At 46.0% G+C, this 20134-nt stretch overlaps 1 protein-coding gene across 4 annotated transcripts in view; it reads left to right on the top strand.

Annotated features, from left to right (window-relative positions):
* The first annotated feature begins 259 nt into the window (after window positions 1-259).
* LOC148529067 (protein mono-ADP-ribosyltransferase PARP14-like) overlaps window positions 260-20134 on the top strand; it is a 237958-nt gene continuing 218083 nt past the window's right edge. For all 4 annotated transcript variants that reach the window (XM_088468962.1, XM_088468967.1, XM_088468963.1 and 1 more), the window contains exon 1: window positions 260-414. The gene's annotated coding sequence lies outside the window, so the exon portion shown is untranslated. The remainder of the gene's footprint in view (window positions 415-20134) is intronic.

Below are 20134 nucleotides of genomic sequence, written 5' to 3' on the forward strand. Positions count from 1 at the left end.
GGAGGGTGCCTACACTGATCGACTGAACGTTCAGTGTAGGTACAGCACACACTGTGAAACAACTGCAAGATGTCGTAATCGTTCAATCGTTTCACAGTGTGCTAGTGGATGCTCTCCTTTACTGAATAAATACTTTTAATTGTTTTGTCTTCCTGGAGGCAGGACAGAATTATATGCTCACAAACAGGCCTAGCACCACCCTTTTAACTTGTTCATCTCTGCATGCAGAGCCTTTCTATTTCCTGTTTTCTACTTTCACTTTCAGTCCTAGAGTTTTGCTTGGCCGTCACAGAAAACATTTAAAGTTTAAAGAATTGGATCCATTGTCGGTTTTCCTATGTTGCCAGTCACAGCATATTCAGCATATTTGAGGAATACTTTCTAATGTACCAAGATCGCTATATTCAACAACTGGTAAGTACTTGTTCTCAAGGCAAAGATGTTTTTGACATGTGTTATTATGTGCTCTGTACAGCAGAGGATATACTGTATTAAGGGGCCTATCCATTAGCAGATCTTTCTGAAAGACAAAAGACAAAAGATTTATCTTTTGAAAATTCCTGAGGCTGATGTGACAGATATCTGCCATGTACATGACAGATTTTTACGAACGATATTGCATGACATCATTCTGGGAGTGGATTTTTTTTATGTTTCTATTCATTTTCATTAACAAATCGTTCGTTGTTCGTCATTTACCGCGACAGATATTTCTAATATCTGTCAGCGATAAACGATAATTGACCAACATGTTGGAGAGACAAAAGACGCAATTTGTCGGCCGCGGGAGTGCACATTTTTATTGTTCAGAGCCTATCCATTAGCAGATGAATTGAACGACTGACCGATAAATCGTTCATCGTTCAAATTTATCTGCTAATGGATAGTCCCCTAAACTCATTCTCAACTTACAGTTTTAACTCATTTTCTGTTATGTTTATTTTTTATTGGTTTAGCAACACATTATTATGTTTCATTTTGACAGAAAAGTGTAAACAGCGTTATAAAGAATTTATTTGCCTAAATAAATTCAGAAATGCACCTTGGAAAGTTGACAGTTTCTGTCATAGGGGTCAATTCACTTAGCTGTGAGCATGTGAGCTATATGTCACACTAAAGGGGCCTATCCATTTAACGACATGAAAGTCTGAACGTCCAGCGTTCAGACTTTCATGTCGCTGAGGTGTGGGCACTGCACTGAAAGACGTTCACTGAACGTCTTCAGTGCAGGAGCCCAAACTCCCTATCTATTAACATGTTGAACCTGACGATCATGTTCGATAGATAGTCGGGTACAGCAAGGACCCAGCGTGCACACGCATCGCTGGTCCTTGCCGGCTATCCACTAGCAGACTTTCTGCACATTCCAACCAAAACCTCCTGGTTTTGGTCGCATCGTGCAGAAAGTTGGCAAATGGGTAGGTACCCTTTATGGTACCACCAGACTAACAGATTATTGTTTGCAGGCCCATACTGTAACACCCCCTTGTGTAGTATGTATTGTGACGGTATATGTATATTGAAGGATGTAAGTGCTTCACCTGATTCACGATTCTATTTTGGGGAGTGTTCTGGAAATACACCAGGGGGAGATTCGGGGAACTCCCTGATTAACACATACTCAGACCACAAACACTGCAGGAATGTATCAGTAAGGTAAGTTGTAAAAGCCACCCTAGCACATTTATTAAAGGGTTTTGTACAGCCACTGGTTTTATGTGTTTTATATCAAAAGTAAGTTTGTAAGATCAATAGATATACAAAATGGCAGGGCTGCCATCAGGTATTGTGGGGCCTGGGCATGCTGGAGGGGCCTGGTGGGGGCCCGGGTCCAATGCGGCTCCCTTTACCTGTCAGCAGCCCAGCACATGCTGCTGTGTGCTGGGCTGTAGTAGGAGACTGCTCTGCAGTGATCACACTGATTGCGCCCCCCCTTCACTGGATTGCGATGGACTGAGGGGCTTACAGTGCTCTCCACCCCAGCATGCAGCGCTACAAAAAGGTTTATTTTTATCTAAGGGGGCATGGAAAAGTTTCCTACGATTTGGCCATGCCCCATTTCTATGGGCCGGCTCTCTATGGCACTGGTGGTGTTACCCATAGCAATCAGTTTATGGCGAGATTCAATTAGCCCCATTAACTGGGTGCTAATTGATCGCCGTCCCATATTAAATTAGCCCCACTTATCTGGGATTTCTTTTGGTTCTGTGCAGTTATTGGGTGATAACTGCCAGTGAACTTATCACGGATTCTGTACATTAATGCCCGATAACCGGCGTTAACGCACGTGTTTAACATGCGTTAACAAGGCTATCGGGTGAATGCAGGAGGCTAATTGAATAGCTCCTGTGTTAAAGCCCGAGGCTACCTCCCGTTTACCCGCAGTAATTTACCGTGGGTATTTGTATTTCCCCCTACAGTATGTCTATAATTTTCTAGAATACAATATTGAATGATAGCTAGTTCTCTACTCCCTTCACTGGCTGCCTGTCAGATGGCGAATTGTTTTCAGGATTGGATTACTGACTTTCAACGCCCTACATAACCAGAGCCCAAGGTACCTGAAGCAGCTTTTGATTCCTTACTGCCCCACTCGATTACTGCGATTTGTAGATGAAGGACTATTAGCAGTACCTAGAATCTCCCTGACTTCATCTGGGGGGAGCGAACTTTGCGGCTTCTACTCTATGGAACTCTGGGCCTAATTCAGACCTGCTCGCGAGCGTTGAGCGCTCGCAAGCGGGTCGATGGTGCCCTAATGCGCATGCGCACGACGGAGGGAGCTCCGTCGTGCGCATGTGCGAGACCCGCATAGTGACAGCCAAGCTGTCACTATGGGTCTCGCACCAAAGGGGGCGTGCTGTCGATGGTGACTGACAGCACGCCCCCTTTGGTGGGCATGCCGGGGGCGTTGCTGCCCAGACGGAGGCGTTCCCATGGGAACGCCTTCCGTCTGGAGCCAGCCCCACTGACATCACTAGTGATGTCAGTGGGAGTGCTTTTGGCTCTGATAGAGCCAAAAGCACTCCTGGGCTTGCGGCAGCGAGACCCTACCGCAGGGTCTCGTTGCAAGCCCGATGGTTGCGATGGTCTTGACCATCGCGACCATCTTTTTGGCCGCTTGTATAAGCTGTGGGTGGTCACCCACAGCTATGCGAGCGGCCAGGAGGCCGCTCCATTTTTAGGTAGGAGGGCCCTGATTCAGAGCGAGCGCTCTGCTCAGAGCGTCCGGCTCTGAATCAGACCCTCTCTTCCCCGCACAGTTAGAAAGGCCTCCACTCTAGAATCCTTCAAAAGAGACTCAATACTCATCTGTTTACTCACACATTTCACTAATGTCATTGTCCATACACTAATGTTTCCTGTTTCTATTAAGTTTATTTTGTATTTTGTGTTTTAAATGCAAATGTAAAGCACTTCAAGTCCTACTGGGAGAAAAGTGCTATATAAATATTATTAATAATAATCAGCAAAAACACAGCACATGAACATGCTCCCTTCTGTCTTTCCTTTCTAGAGCCTTTCTTCTGAGTACAAATAACACACAGGCATTTGCAGTCACTGGCTGGGTAATTGCTGTTGATATGGGATGTAGTTAGAATACTGACACCCGGGAAGCCATCTGACGGAATCCCAGCATCGAAATCCTGACTTAGGACCAAAGATAGGCATCTAAATCCTGATACCTATCTTTAGCCCAACGACGGAATCCCGACAGATGGCTTCACGAACGAAGGTAAGCGGGGACATGGTTAGCGTTAGCCGCTCAGGAGGGGGGTTAGGTGTAGGCATCCCCCAGGGAGGGTTAGGCTAGGGGAAGGGGGGGTTAGGATTAGGCACCCCTGGGGGGGTTAGGTTTAGGGTATGGGAAGGGTATAGGTTTCGGCACCACCCTGGGAGTTTAATGGTTAGGTACCCCTAAGAGAGGAGTAGGGATAGGGTACTTACCTTAGCTGTCGGGATTCTGCTTGTTCGGGCTTCCGGCATCGGCATTTCACCCAGCGGCTGTAAAGCCGCCAGGATTTCATACCCAACCCATTGATATGTGTGTACTATGTTATAAATAGTAGACACCAGCAGAATCCAGATACATCAGACAGCTCAGGACTTAACCAGGAGTTTGGTTTATTGTAGTGCAGCAGTATGTTTGTACAGCCATACTCACATACACACATTATCCTGGATGGAGCAGAGTTTGAGTGGAACATACAGATCACCAGCTGCTAATATATATGGGTAGTGGTTTAGCAATACAGAGGTATATGCCTAATATATTGCAGGGTCACTAGAGCTAAGTGGAACACGTCCGTGTCCCACTGTGGCGCTCTAACACAGAAGAAATATGCGGACCAGCGACCTAACCACTTGGGGAATTCGGTCCAAACAATTAGTGGTTTCTGCTTCCTTGAAAGGAGAAGATAATTCCAGAAATTCTCCTACAGAATCCAAATGCAAACGATGTCATGGCATTCCCCCAATTGAGTAGTTGGTACCACGTTTTCTTAATAAAAAGATGAAGATACGTAGTATGGCATTAATACAAACGTGTCTTGATTATCTGGTGTAGTATGTGATAAACTGCTTAAACACAGTTATTTTCCAGCGTCTAGCTGGTTCTGTGTCGGGGATTTTTAGCAGGACACAGGACATTATTCAGAGTCTCTCGCTAGATGCGATCGCTCACCCCCAGCATATGCAAATTTGTCAAAGTGACGCCACGGGAAGCGATCGCTCGCCAAGGCATAAGCACGCCCACCATGTCTTAGCGAGCGGCCAGCGTACGCCCAATCGCACAGGTAGAGCTGCCCACCAGCAAGCGTCATCTACAGGAAGTGTATTAAAACATTGGTACATCGAGGACAATCGTAAGCGATCGCAGCGCTTGTGGTTGCCTTACCCTACCGCAAGTACTGCGAGGACTTCAGTGTAACAGGCTAAAACAGGCATGTGACGTGTACTATGACGCTGCGTGTTAATTATGCACGCCTCTAAAACGGCGTTAAAACACTCAGGCATACCTGCGTTCGCACCTCCACTCCCCCGTTATTAGTGTCCTGCCCCTGTTACCACCCACAAACGGCCTCTCCTGTCACTCATTTCACTGGGCTGTCTTTGCTGGGTGAGCGAGCGGCCCACGATCACACAGAGTAGTTTGATCAAGCGCAGAACGAAGCGTGCACATGCGCAAACCATCGGGCCGCTTGCGAGCGCACAGCGCTAGCGAGAGTCTCTGAATGAGGTCCACAGTGCGTAGTTTCCAAACGGCGACCATCTTGGTAAAGGAGAATGCTTCACGTATGGAGTATTCATGGAGACAGCACAGTAGCGCACTTCAACAATGGCAACATAAACAGCAGTATCACAAATGGCTTCCACACACACCACACTCAGCATTAGACAATACTTTCATCACTATCTACAGTGCACTTGTGGGTTGGAACTCATACTTTGGCCTTCATTTACCAATGAAGCATAACCCCTTTAGCGCTCGCTAAAGGGGTTATGTCCTCATTTCTGCATTTAACAAACAGCGATGAGCTAATATTACCACTGTTTTTCACAGCATCGCTCTCACCATCTTTTAGATGGTGAGAGCAATGCACTCCCTATTGCCGACAATGGAGACCTGGTGTGCCTTTATGGCTTCAATGAAGCCTTCCAGGCACTGCCGGGTCCTCATGTTATGCACATGCGCAGATGAACCGTCATGCATGCACCAAACACTGGAGCCCCGTCGCTGGCAGAGGATGACGACTTCACGGGACCTCGTCGGAGGAGTAAGTATTGGTAAATACAGTGATACTAAATGAAAAATTCTGCTCGTATTTGCCTTCGTTGGTAAATGGGGGCCTTTATCTTCTGCATGCTATTACTTGAAGAATGCTGTAGATTTTCACTTGAATGTCAAATGCTGGTAAGTCATGAACAAATAACTTCATCTAAGTACCCACATTTCCATCAAAGCTGGGACTTGTAGTTCCAAGAGACTGGATCCCAAACACTGGAAAACAGACAAAAATTGTAATTCAGGCAAGTTGGCTAAATCTGTTTGATTTAAAGCAGTGTGTCCCCAATTGATTCCTCAGGGAGAACTAACAGTGTATGGTTTCCATTTTTCCTAGTTGGTGCACCGGTGTATTCATTACGGGATGACACCATACTTACCTCATACTTGCCGACAAACTGGCTGCCTCTTCAGGGAGGAGGCAGCCAACTCGGCACTGCAGTGGGGGGAAAGGGGGCGTGACCCATTTTTATCGGCGTTGTGTAGCCGGGGGCGGGGCTATGATGACGCAATTCAGTGTGAATCGCGTCACCAGCTCCCCTGACCCAGCAACCTTGACCAGGTAAGTGGTAACGCCGGCGGGGGGGGAGCAGACGCAAGTGGGGGGTGCAGGCAAGCTGCGCCGGCCGGGAGACTTGCCCCCTCTTTCAGGGGGTCGGGAGCGACACCCGATTTTTGGGAGGCTCCCGACCATTTCGGGAGGGTAGGCAGATATGACTTACCTACTCTCCCGAAATTGCGGGAGGCTCCCACTTTTTCAGGGAATCCCCCCACACACCCGGAAGAGTATCCGGGAAATAATTGCCGGGAATCGCAGTATAATTGCCGTGAATCGCGGCTCTGCATGGAAGGGGCGGGTCTAAATGATGCAAAAATGTGTAACTTAGCCCACCCCTCCCCATGCTCCTGCGATTTATGGCAGTTTGCCATGATGGGGTGGGGCCTAATGACATAGAACCCCGCCCCCAAAGTGGCCAGATGTGTCTGCTCTTCGGGCATCTCCCGGGGAGCAGATAATAAATGTAGTAAGGTGACACATTTAAAAAGATCCACAGGTGGAGCTAATAATTTCATTTGTGATTCTGTGAGAAGACCTGGAGAACATGCACTGTTAGTGCTCCCTGAGGAATGAGTTTGGGAAACAAAGATTTAAACAACATGTATGAACTCAATTTTTTGTCCATTCTCCTGAGTTTTAGAGCAAATTTCTGATTGTCATTTGCTCCCATGCATTACCAGATTTTCATTCCAGCCAGGCAGCAAGTTGAATGGTTGGAGAAACGTTGATCTGGTATATGGTCAGCTTTATGGGTCTATTTACTAGCAGTGTTAGGAGGCAGAGTGAAAAGTGATGATAAGGTGCCAGCCAATCAGCTCCCAACTGTCAAATGACAGTTGGGAGCTGATTGGCTGGCACCTTATCACTTTCTTATCACTTTTAACTCTGGGGCCTATTCTTCAACACTAAAATAACGTTTTTAAGGACATTTTCCTTAATTAACGTTATTTTAGTATTCACTGATATCTCCTTGCTAAGTCCCCCTGCGTTAATTTCCACAATCCCCATACATTAGAATGGGGATATGGAAATTATGGTATTCATCAACTTCCGAAAATTATGTATTTTCGGAATTTGATGGTGTTACTATCCGCCACTGTGAGGTGGCGTATAGTAGGTAACACTTACCTGATTCCAGCTGGGCAGGTCCACCGCGTCTCCCACTGGCGCTCTGGTCTCTCCTCTGGCTCCGTCTGCTATGCTGACATTGTGTTCTCCCAGCAGACAGTACTGTGTTTTGCTGGGAGAACATGTGACCCCATAGCAGACGGAGCCGGTGGCTGCTGCGCAGGCAGGTAAGTGCAGGGACGGGTGGTGAGTGGAGGGGTGAGGGGGGGCAGGTGAGTGGAGGGAGGGACACAAACTTACCGCGTCTGTAGGCAGTGCTGCGCATGCCCTGGTTTTACGAATGTAAGAACGCATGCGCAGCATGGATTCCAGCTGCGGTAAATTAGTGTAGAGAGGGATAACTATCTATTTCCCGAAAAGCTGTCATCGCAAAAATGACAGCTTTTCGGAATAGATAGTTGTGGAGAGGAGGAATGATGAATTCCTCTGTTAATTAGGTAGAACTCCATGCGAGTTCTAAACCTAGTTACCTCCAGAGAAAATTTAGGTATGATGAATAGGCCCCTCTGTTCCTAACACTGCTTAGTAAATAGACCCCTTAGTCAGTTAACACAGCTGTACTCCAGCTAGATGATCTGGAAAACATGCACTGTTAGGGTTTCAGGAGGACTGGGTTTGAGAAACTCTGCACTAAACTGTAGGATAAAAATGGTTATACATTATTTTGAGATCTCTTGATGACTTTGCGTTGAAAGACATGTTTATCGCAGCAACAGAAAATCTATTGCTGCGCCTTAACAATAATACTTTGCTGGTGCAACTGAGCTATGATCGCCTTTCCAGCATACTGGCTAACAACAGTAAGAGGACTGTTATCACTTCACCTTTTTTTTATATTTTAAAAAATTCTTGTTAATTTAGTTTCCATGACTGGATCAGGACGTCCCAAACTTACTAGCGTACACACATAAGACCTCAACAGGCAAGTTATGGGAGTCATGTATGTTGTGTTTTTGAGTAATCCTCATAATCATTATGAGCTCATTATTAAATTGTGGCTATTATCAATTGTAAAGCTATTTTTCAAGTCTATCTTAATTATTACAACTTGCCCTTATGTTTTTGTGAAAACACTTTGCATTCTAGTTGCAAAATTTATGTTTAGACTTAATGCTATTTAGTATTTATACGTTAAGACCATTGAAGAAGACACATTATTGCAGAAGAGCATGTCTGCCAGCTTTGTTCTTTTTGCCCCAAACATTGAACAAATGGTTGTCTGTTAAAATGGGGATCCAGTTATGATAGGGTATATAGGAGTTTGTTCTGACTCGAAAGGCCAACTATTCACCTATGCTCTAATCCAGTGGTTCTCAAACTTGGTCAGAGCCGGCCCTAGGCATAGATATTACAGGCAAATACCTAGGGCATTTGCAATGCCTTAGGGGCATCCCGCCGCTCGGCAGCAGGGCCCAGAGCCATCAGTACTAATAATGAGTCACACTGACTCATTATTACAGTACTCTCTCTGCGCTGCCTGCGGCTGGCTGGGGGTCAGACCGAGGAAGGAGGAGGAGGGGGGGCCTTCTCACTGTACATGACCAGGCTGTCACAATAAACTGCCAGAGACCCAACCCCTCCCCCCGAGTCCCCGCCCCCTCCTCTCCGTCTATTCTACCTACTCTCCTTTCCCTGCCTGTGACTCCGCCCCCTACCCCCGGTCCCCTCCCCTTCCTTTCCAGTCTAGCCCTCCCTGTTACTGTGTCACAACCTCTCCTCTCCTCTCCTTTCATTATGTGCCATGGAGACCAGCCCCAGCAGGGACCACACATCCTCTTCCAGGACAGGTAAGTGCCAGGGTCATCTAGAGGTGGTATCTGTATGCAATGGGGAGGGGGTGTATTAATGTAGTGTGTGTGTGTGTGGGGTGGGGTAGTGTATTAATGTAGTAGTGTGTAAGTGGGGGGGTGTATTAATGTAGTTTGTGTGTGGGTGGTGTAGTAGTGTGTAAGTGGGGGGGTGTATTAATGTAGTGTGTGTGTGGGTGGTGTAGTAGTGTGTAAGTGGGGGGGTGTATTAATGTAGTTTGTGTGGGGTGGTGTAGTAGTGGGTGAGTGGGGGGGTGTATTAATGTAGTGTGTGTGTGGGTGGTGTAGTAGTGTGTAAGTGGGGGGGTTATTAATGTAGTGTGTGTGTGGGTGGTGTAGTAGTGGGTGAGTGGGGGGGTGTATTAATGTAGTGTGTGTGGGGTGGTGTAGTAGTGGGTGAGTGGGGGGGTGTATTAATGTAGTGCGTGGGTTAAGGGGTGTATTAATGTAGTGTGTGTGGGTGGTGTAGTAGTGTAGAAGTGGGGGGTGTATTAATGTAGTGTGTGTGTGTGGGTGGTGTAGTAGTGTGTAAGTGGGGCGGTGTATTAATGTAGTGTGTGTGTGGGTGGTGTAGTAGTGTGTAAGTGGGAGGGTGTATTAATGTAGTGTGTGTGGGGTGGTGTAGTAGTGGGTGAGTGGGGGGGGTGTATTAATGTAGTGTGTGGGTTAAGGGGTGTATTAATGTAGTGTGTGTGTGGGTGGGGTGGTTTAGTAGTGTGTGAGTGGGGGGGTGTATTAATGTAGTGTGTGTGTGGGGGGGTGGGGTGTATTAATGTAGCATGTGTGGGGTGGGTGCTATATTAATTCTATGTGTGTGTATGTGTGTGAGGGGTTTGTTCATATTATCTGTGCTATAAGTTATATGAGGGTCAGTGCTGTTCTCTGTTATATGGTGCTCACTGCAGGTCTCTCTGCATTATCTGGCGCTCATTGTGTTATATAGCGCTCACTGCACTGCTCTCTATATTATATGCCGTTCACTGTGGCACTCTCTGCATTACATGGCGCTCATTGCAACTCTCTGTTATATAGTGCTCACTGTGACGCTCTCTATATTATATGCCGCTCACTGTGACACTCTCTGCATTATATGACACTCATTGTAACTCTCTGTGTTATATAACGCTCACTGCACTGCTCTCTATATTATATGCTGCTCACTGTGACACTCTCTGCATTATATGGCGCTCATTGCAACTCTCTGTGTTATATAGTGCTCACTGTGACGCTCTCTATATTATATGCCGCTCACTGTGACACTCTCTGCATTATATGGCGCTCATTGCAACTCTCTGTGTTACATAGTGCTCACTGCGACGCTCTCTATATTATATGCCGCTCACTGTGACACTCTCTGCATTATATGGCGCTCAAGGAACTCTCTGTGTTATATAGTGCTCACTGTGATGCTCTCTATATTATATGCCGCTCACTGTGACACTCTCTGCATTATATGGTGCTCATTGTAACTCTCTGTGTTATATAGTGCTCACTGTGACGCTCTCTATATTATATGCCGCTCACTGTGACACTCTCTGCATTATATGGTGCTCATTGCAACTCTGTGTTATATAGTGCTCACTGTGACGCTCTCTATATTATATGCCGCTCACTGTGACACATTCTGCATTATATGGCATTCATTGTAACTCTCTGTGTTATATAGCGCTCACTGCACTGCTCTCTATATTATATGCCGCTCACTGTGACACTCTCTGCATTATATGGTGCTCATTGTAACTCTCTGCATTATATGGCACTCATTGTAACTCTCTGTGTTATATAGCGCTCACTGCACTGCTCTCTATATTATATGCCGCTCACTGTGACACTCTCTGCATTATATGGCGCTCATTGCAACTCTCTGTGTTATATAGTGCTCACTGCAACGCTCTCTATATTATATGCCGCTCACTGTGACACTCTCTGCATTATATGGCGCTCATTGCAACTTTCTGTGTTATATAGCGCTCATTGCGACGCTCTCTATATTATATGCCGCTCACTGTGACACTCTCTGCATTATATGGCGCATTGCAACTCTCTGTGTTATATAGTGCACACTGTGACGCTCTCTATATTATATGCCGCTCACTGTGACACTCTCTGCATTATATGGCACTCATTGTAACTCTCTGTGTTATATAGCGCTCACTGCACTGCTCTCTATATTATATGCCGCTCACTGTGACACTCTCTGAATTATATGGCGCTCATTGCAACTCTCTGTGTTATATAGTGCTCACTGTGATGCTCTCTATATTATATGCCGCTCACTGTGACACTCTCTGCATTATATGGTGCTCATTGTAACTCTCTGTCTTATATAGTGCTCACTGTGATGCTCTCTATATTATATGCCGCTCACTGTGACACTCTCTGCATTATATGGCGCTCATTTCAACTCTCTGTGTTATATAGTGTTCACTGCAACGCTCTCTATATTATATGACGCTCACTGTGACACTCTCTGCATTATATGGCGCTCATTGCAACTCTCTGTGTTATATAGTGCTCACTGCGATGCTCTCTATATTATATGCCGCTCACTGTGACACTCTCTGCATTATATGGCACTCATTGCAACTCTCTGTGTTATATAGTGCTCACTGCGATGCTCTCTATATTATATGCCGCTCACTGTGATACTCTCTGCATTATATGGCGCTCAAGGAACTCTCTGTGTTATATAGTGCTCACTGCGATGCTCTCTATATTATATGCCACTCACTGTGACACTCTCTATATTATATGCCTCTCACTGTGACACTCTCTGCATTATATGGTGCTCATTGTAACTCTCTGTGTTATATAGTGCTCACTGCGACGCTCTCTATATTATATGCCGCTCACTGTGACACTCTCTGCATTATATGGCGCTCAAGGAACTCTCTGTGTTATATAGTGCTCACTGTGATGCTCTCTATATTATATGCCGCTCACTGTGACACTCTCTGCATTATATGGTGCTCATTGTAACTCTCTGTGTTATATAGTGCTCACTGTGACGCTCTCTGTATTATATGCCACTCACTGTGATACTCTCTGCATTATATGGCGCTCATTGCAACTCTCTGTGTTATATAGTGCTCACTGTGACGGTCTCTTTATTATATGACGCTCACTGTGACACTTTCTGCATTATATGGCACTCATTGTAACTCTCTGTGTTATATAGCGCTCACTGGACTGCTCTCTATATTATATGCCGCTCACTGTGACACTCTCTGCATTATATGGTGCTCATTGTAACTCTCTGCATTATATGGCGCTCATTGCAACTCTCTGTGTTATATAGTGCTCACTGCGACGCTCTCTATATTATATGCCGCTCACTGTGACACTCTCTGCATTATATGGTGCTCATTGTAACTCTCTGTGTTATATAGTGCTCACTGTGATGCTCTCTATATTATATGCCGCTCACTGTGACACTCTCTGCAATATATGGCGCTCATTGCAACTCTCTGTGTTATATAGTGCTCACTGTGACGCTCTCTATATTATATGCCGCTCACTGTGACACTCTCTGCATTATATGGTGCTCATTGCAACTCTCTGTGTTATATAGTGCTCACTGCGACGCTCTCTATATTATATGCCGCTCACTGTGACACTCTCTGCATTATATGGTGCTCATTGTAACTCTCTGCATTATATGGTGCTCATTGCAACTCTCTGTGTTATATAGTGCTCACTGTGACGGTCTCTTTATTATATGACGCTCACTGTGACACTTTCTGCATTATATGGCACTCATTGTAACTCTCTGTGTTATATAGCGCTCACTGGACTGCTCTCTATATTATATGCCGCTCACTGTGACACTCTCTGCATTATATGGCGCTCATTGCAACTCTCTGTGTTATATAGTGTTGACTGCGACGCTCTCTATATTATATGCCGCTCAGTGTGACACTTTCTGCATTATATGGCGCTCATTGCGACTCTCTGTGTTATATAGTGCTCACTGCGACGCTCTCTATATTATATGCCGCTCACTGTGACACTCTCTGCATTATATGGCGCTCAAGGAACTCTCTGTGTTATATAGTGCTCACTGCGATGCTCTCTATATTATATGCCGCTCACTGTGACACTCTCTGCATTATATGGTGCTCATTGTAACTCTCTGTGTTATATAGTGCTCACTGCGATGCTCTCTATATTATATGCCGCTCACTGTGACACTCTCTGCATTATATGGCGCTCAAGGAACTCTCTGTGTTATATAGTGCTCACTGCGATGCTCTCTATATTATATGCCGCTCACTGTGACACTCTCTGCATTATATGGTGCTCATTGTAACTCTCTGTGTTATATAGTGCTCACTGCGACGCTCTCTATATTATATGCCGCTCACTGTGACACTCTCTGCATTATATGGCGCTCAAGGAACTCTCTGTGTTATATAGTGCTCACTGCGACGCTCTCTATATTATATGCCACTCACTGTGACACTCTCTGCATTAAATGGCGCCTTTGCATTATATGGTGCTCACTGCAACACTCTCTGCATTATATTTTGCCTCTGCATTGCACTCTGCATTATATGGCACTACTGATACCATTTGTGCTGTGAGGCAACCACTCACTAGTTCCACCACTGGGCTGCAGCAAGTAAAATGGACATGGGAGGGCATGCTGCGCATGCCCAACCTCAGCCACTCCTCACATCTCACGGCTCCGCCTCCATCCATATCCCAGCACCCACCAAGTCCAGCTGGAAAAACAAGCAGGGATGGGCACGACTGCCTCCCTGGCCCTAAAGAGAGTGAGACTAAAGCTGGGTACACACTTAACGATGTGTACACAGCGCGATATCGCTACCAGCAAGACCCAGCAGGGATCCCAGTATCGGCAAGTGCATACACACTTGCCGATGCCGGGAGCAACAGAGCGATGGCAGGGGGCCATGTTGCATTCCGCAGCATAGCCCCTGTTGACGATATCGTGCATCGGACCTGCATGCAGGTTCAACGGATGATGCTGCTGTCGATGCCCTGGCACGTGCTGTATTCAGTGACATAGCGGGTACTCACTGGCCGATGTGGACAATATGTCGTCCGATCCACCATATGGGACGACATAATGTCTAGTATGTAGCCGGCATAAGGGCCTCATTCATTAACAAAGCTAAACACCAGAAGCATTTTTTTATTTAGAGTGGCAGTGGCACAAACCAAAAATGCCCCTCCGGCGAGTTGCAGCAAAGTCCTCCTTGTCGGCCACGTCCTCTGCTCCGCATTAGGCTGCCAGCGATGGTCCGTCTGCGCATGTGCATGCCACTTAACCCAGAGGGGACCTGGTAGTGCTTGGAAGGCTTCGCTGAAGCCACAAAGGCAGCGCTGGATCCCCGTTGCCGGCAATGGGGGCCACATCGCTCTCACCATCTAAAGATGGCGAGAACAATGCTGTGACAAACAGCAGTAATCTTAGATTACCGCTGTTTGTTAAATACAGAATGAATTACATAATCCTTTTAGTGAGTGCTATAGGGGTTATGCATCATTGATAATGGGGCCCTAAGTAAGTCAGCTGAGCTCTCAGCTGGTAGAGGGGCGCTGCTGGACTGTGCTGGGAAAGGGGTGCATAGAGGCCAGCCTGGCCAGGGATGCTGACTGTGCTGGATGACTGACGGGTGCTGTGCTGGTAAAGGGGTGCATAATTAATGAGCACAGGGAGGCTGTGCTGAATGGGTAGTGTATAGATCCCCTTCAATATTTGTACCTGGAAGTGACATGCAGTGAGGGTGGAAGTTTCATGCCCATACAGTCCACAAAAAGAAGAAATTTGTCCACTTGCGGGCTTGTTTCGCTCGACACGCTTCAGGCACAGTTGCTCGCTTTGCTCGCCACAGGTTTATATTCCCCCTTTATGCCCACATGGATAGTAAGGAATGACTTTGGGTAGTACCTGACAACATCAGGGTACAAATACTGAAGGGGATCTATCCACTACCGTGCTGAATGAGGGGTTCTGACTGCTTGATAAGGGGTGCATAATGAGGCCAGGGATACTGTTCTGGATGTGGGGTGCTGGATGAGGCCAGGGGTGCTGTTCTGGATGTGGGGTGCTGGATGAGGCCAGGGGTGCTGTTCTGGATGTGGGATGCTGGATGAGGCCAGGGGTGCTGTATTGAAAGGGGTGCTGTTCTGTGAGGCAGGCAGTGAAGGGGTAGTATGTGGTGCTGTGAGGTGGGCAGCAACTGGATGAGTGTGTGTGCTGTATATATGTGTGTGTGGGTATGTGTACAAGTAGCTATATATCTATCTATATAGAGAGAGAAGGAGATGCAATAAATATGTCAAAATGGGGGCAAATGAATCACAATTTTATGTCCTCTGCCAGACTCCTAAAGAAAGAAGAGAAAAAAGAAAAGGAACACCTAAAGGTGCCCACACACATAGCGACATTTTACACGATTTGGCCGATTTTGATGAATCGTGACGACGAATCGGGTAAAAAAAGTACAAATCGTGAGTTTATACTCACAAGCACAATGCCGATGCGCGTCCCCGCTCGTCGTATATTGCATCTTCTGATCTGCCGTGCTGTAGGGCAGATTAGCCAACCATGAACACGATGGGAGCCGATCGTGAGGGTTTTTTTCCTCACGATGAATCGTACGATTCATCACACAATGCGGAATTTGACTGACAGAAGCCTGGACACGCCCCATCGCCATCTTGTGCAGCATCGTGTATGGAGCAAGACAGTCGCACATTGAGGAGCCTGCACACTGGATTCTTGTTTGGACAATTTTTGGTGAGTATTGGTACAGTTAATTTAAATACAACCACACTGACCACCAATATGTGCTCCCCACTGCCCACCAATGTGTGCCCCCAGGTAATAAATGCATGGCCCAGCCACCGCCCGCCGTATTGAGGCGGGCGGTGGCTGGGTCATGCATTTAAGCTCCCACTGCCCACCAATGTTTACCTCCAGTTAATAAATGCATGACCCAGCCACCGCCCGCCGTATTGAGGCGGGTGGTGGCTGGGTCATGCATTAAGCTCCCCCACTGCCCACCAATGTGTGCCCCCAGGTAATAAATGCATGACCCAGCCACCGCCCGCCGTATTGAGGTGGGCGGTGGCTGGGTCATGCATTAAGCTCCCCCACTGCCCACCAATGTGTGCCCCCAGGTAATAAATGCATGACCCAGCCACCGCCCCGCCATATTGAGGCGGACGGTGGCTGGGTCATGCATTAAGCTCCCCCACTGCCCACCAATGTGTGTAATATAACAAGAAAATAAATAAATAAACACGTATTTTACTAAATAATCACCATACATTACATTTAAAAACACACATTATCTAAAGCTGGGGTCTTCTACCTTTCGGTCTCCTGCTGTTGTGGAACTACAGATCCCAGGATGACCTGCCACCCACCTTTGAAACTGTTTTTAGGGCATCCTGGGATCTGTAGTTCTACCACAACGACAGGCCCAAAGGTGGAAAACCCATACTGTCAAACAAAGAAAAACATTATATTACCAAGCAATGAACACATGATATTCCTGTAAAAGAAAACACGATTAGAATACCATAACAAACCTTTAAAAACCTGTAAAAAAGAAAATATTAAAACATTAAAAATGTGAACTATAACAACATTACATTTAACAAAACTATATACACAAATATTTAAATGTCCTTTTTTTTCTTATTCATAGATAATGTCCATGGATTCTGAACGTGAATTCGTTACAGGATTCATTGAAATCCTGCACTCGAAAGAGTGTCTGTGGAAGATCAGTTCTCAGAAGTACCACAATAAGTCACACAAGTTGGCCGCACTAGAGGAACTTTTGGTGTATACGAAAAATACATATTTGATGCAGACCTGAAAACTGTATGGCAAAAGATTCAAAATCTCAGGACAGTGTACATCAAAGAAAAAAAGAAGGTGGATGACTCCAAAAAATCAGGAGCAGGCACAGATGAAATATATATTCCTGCGCTGTGGTACTACCATATGATGTCATTCATTAGTGATCAAGAGCCTCAAAGGGAATCTATCATCTTGATGGCTGAGCGTGAGGGAGAAGAGGAGGTTGCAGAAGTCTTAGTAAGTAGTGACACAGTTTAAACCAAAATCCTTAATGTTTTTGTTGTTAAATGTCCAATTTAGTCAGTAGTTCACAGACTATCCTCCTGCCATGGTACAGCACCTGGTCCATTAAAATAGGTCATGTACTCCTCCCTCACTTCTTTGGCACGTGTGGTGGATGTTGTTGTAGTTGGTGGTGCAGACACAGATGTCAAATGTTCAATGTCCTCCAGGAGTCCTACATCTTCTGGTCTAGCTGGGACTGGTCCTCGTTGAGTAGATTCTCTTCGCAGAAAGTTGTGCAGCACACAGCATGCCATCACGACCCAATCTATCTTCTCCACATGTAGATTGATGGTGGTGTGGAAAATGCGGAAGCGGTTGCTCATTATTCCAAACGCATTTTCCACAATGCGCCGTGCCCGGGATAGACGGTAGTTGTATATCCTTTTCTCTCTGGTCAGGCCCCTGTGTGCAAATGGCTTCATCACATGTTCATGTAATGCGAAAGCCTCGTCTGCAACTAAAACGTAATTTAGGCCGTGCTTTGCCTGGTCCAGTGAGGGCAAGTTGAGGGTTTTGTTGGGGTTAAAACATGACTATAATATTTTTTTATATCTTTTTTTCCTATATAGACTCCCACCTAACACCCTGATTTATCATCCACACCAGACCTCAGTCTGCTCGGTGGTGACACTGAGCCGGAGAATACCACACAAGTGGAAATTCCACTTCCACCTGGACCCTCATTTTCTCAACAACCCCAAAAAAAAGAAAAAAAACAAGGGAGAAAGGAGAATCTTACTGAACTTTAGGACAATTTTTTCCAAAACGCAGAACGGCTGCTGCAGAAACCCCCAGATGCAATAGATGATTTCACAGCTCATGTGAACAGCACATTGAGAAATATGGATACAGATATCCAAAGAAATTTTCTAAGGTTAACCCACGACCTGTTGAGTGGCTGTATGAGCAAAAATCTCACAAATTCTACATACATTGCAGACCCAATGCTATTTTCCCCTGCCCCAAATAGGTATGTCCGTCCCCCCCTGCCCAGTTAGATATTACTCCTCCACCAAGCACCCCAAGCACCAGCACGACCTTGTATAATGCTCTGCTGGATGCAGCGGATGAGTTGCCCCAATATACAGAGATGTACATTTTTTCTTGCTTTTAATGTCACCAAATTTTATGATTTCTAATCGGTGCTTGCTGCATGGGATAGGGTGGTGATGACGCCATTTGGACAAGGTCACTACACACATGGCACAAGTACACATTGCTGGAAGCCGGGGCCACAATGTATACTTGTGCCATGTGTGTATTGGCCTGTTCAAACTGGCGTCTGACCCACCCTATCACATACAGCTGGCTACCTATTGGGATTCATAAAATTTGGTGATAATGTTCTTTTGTGAACTTGTTACAAAAAAAGTATATTGCACACAGTTTAGTGCACACTTTCAGTTGCCTGCAGGTCAGTGCACATTGTACTAAATGAAGGCTATTTTTTGCTTTATGTTGAGTAAAAATTAAAAAAAAAAATTTCTTTAAACAAGAAACCAATGTGTGGTGTTTTTTTTAACTTACCTTGCAATACTGGTACTGTAGCACTTTTACGATGGCTTTGCAGGTCTCCGGAATGATGACGCCCAAGGACTGAGGTGAGATGAGTGTCCCAAACTTCAGGTCTTCAAATGACCTTCCTGTAGCCAGGTACCTTAGGGTAGCCACCAGTCTGTCTTCAGCAGGGATTGCCCTCCGCCACCTTGTGTCCTGTCTCTGGATGTGGGGGGTCACCAGATGCAGCAATTCTTTGAAGGTGGCGTGATCCATGTGCAGGTAGTTCCAATAGTCGTCCGGGTTGTTCTCCTTGATCTCCATCAGCAGGGACATGTGAGAGCGGGTATCCCTTTGTAGAAGTCACTCCTTGGTCCAGCATGCTCTCGTCCTTCTTCGCTGGGCCCTCTACCTAATCTCCCGGACCCCAGCTTCAGCGACCAACACTCTATACTGATAGGGACGCATCAGTACAGAATTCAGGAACAGGATAGAATGCAGGTAGGTAGCAGACGCTTGCAGGTAGAATACACTTTGTAAAAGGCAAGCCAAATACAAAGAGCACAGTAGCAATGTACAGGATTCAGCAGGAATACACCTAGCCTCATCTAGTAGCAGAGCAGAATGTACACAGAGTTTAAAGGGTACCTGCTTTTTATACTCCCTAGATAGCCCCTCCCATTGTTTTGACTATTTAAATTTCCCACCAATAGTCATGAGCCTGTTTTTTTTTTTTAAACTCACGATTTGTTATGGCCAATCTCACGATGCGTACGATCTGATAGATCGTGAGATTTAAAACAGATTGGGTGTCTTTTTTCCAAAATCGTGATCACGACAGCAAGGGAGCTCCCATGAAAGTTCATGAGGAAATTGGCCAAAAAATTGTATCGTGAGCACATCAGTATGTGTGTGGGCACCTTAAGAGGTAAGTGAAAACTGAGTATCATGTTTGAAGAGGTGGGGGAGAGTGTCTGTAGAGTGTAATGTGGTGGGATTATCTGTTAGGGGGCACCAGCCAAAATCTTGCCTAGGGCACCAAATTGGTTAGGGCTGGCTCTGAACTCGGGCCTCAGGACCCTACACAGTTCGTGTTTTGCAGGTCACCCAGCAGGAGCACAGGTGTACTCATTACTCATTGACACATTTTAAAATATCCACAGGTGAAGCTCATTATTTCAATTGTGATTCTGTCACGAGACCTGGAAAATATGCACTGTTTGGGGTCC

This window comes from Taudactylus pleione, unplaced genomic scaffold (assembly GCF_031769625.1).
Source record: "Taudactylus pleione unplaced genomic scaffold, aTauple2 ptg000087l, whole genome shotgun sequence".
In the NCBI taxonomy this organism is placed as follows: domain Eukaryota; kingdom Metazoa; phylum Chordata; class Amphibia; order Anura; family Myobatrachidae; genus Taudactylus; species Taudactylus pleione.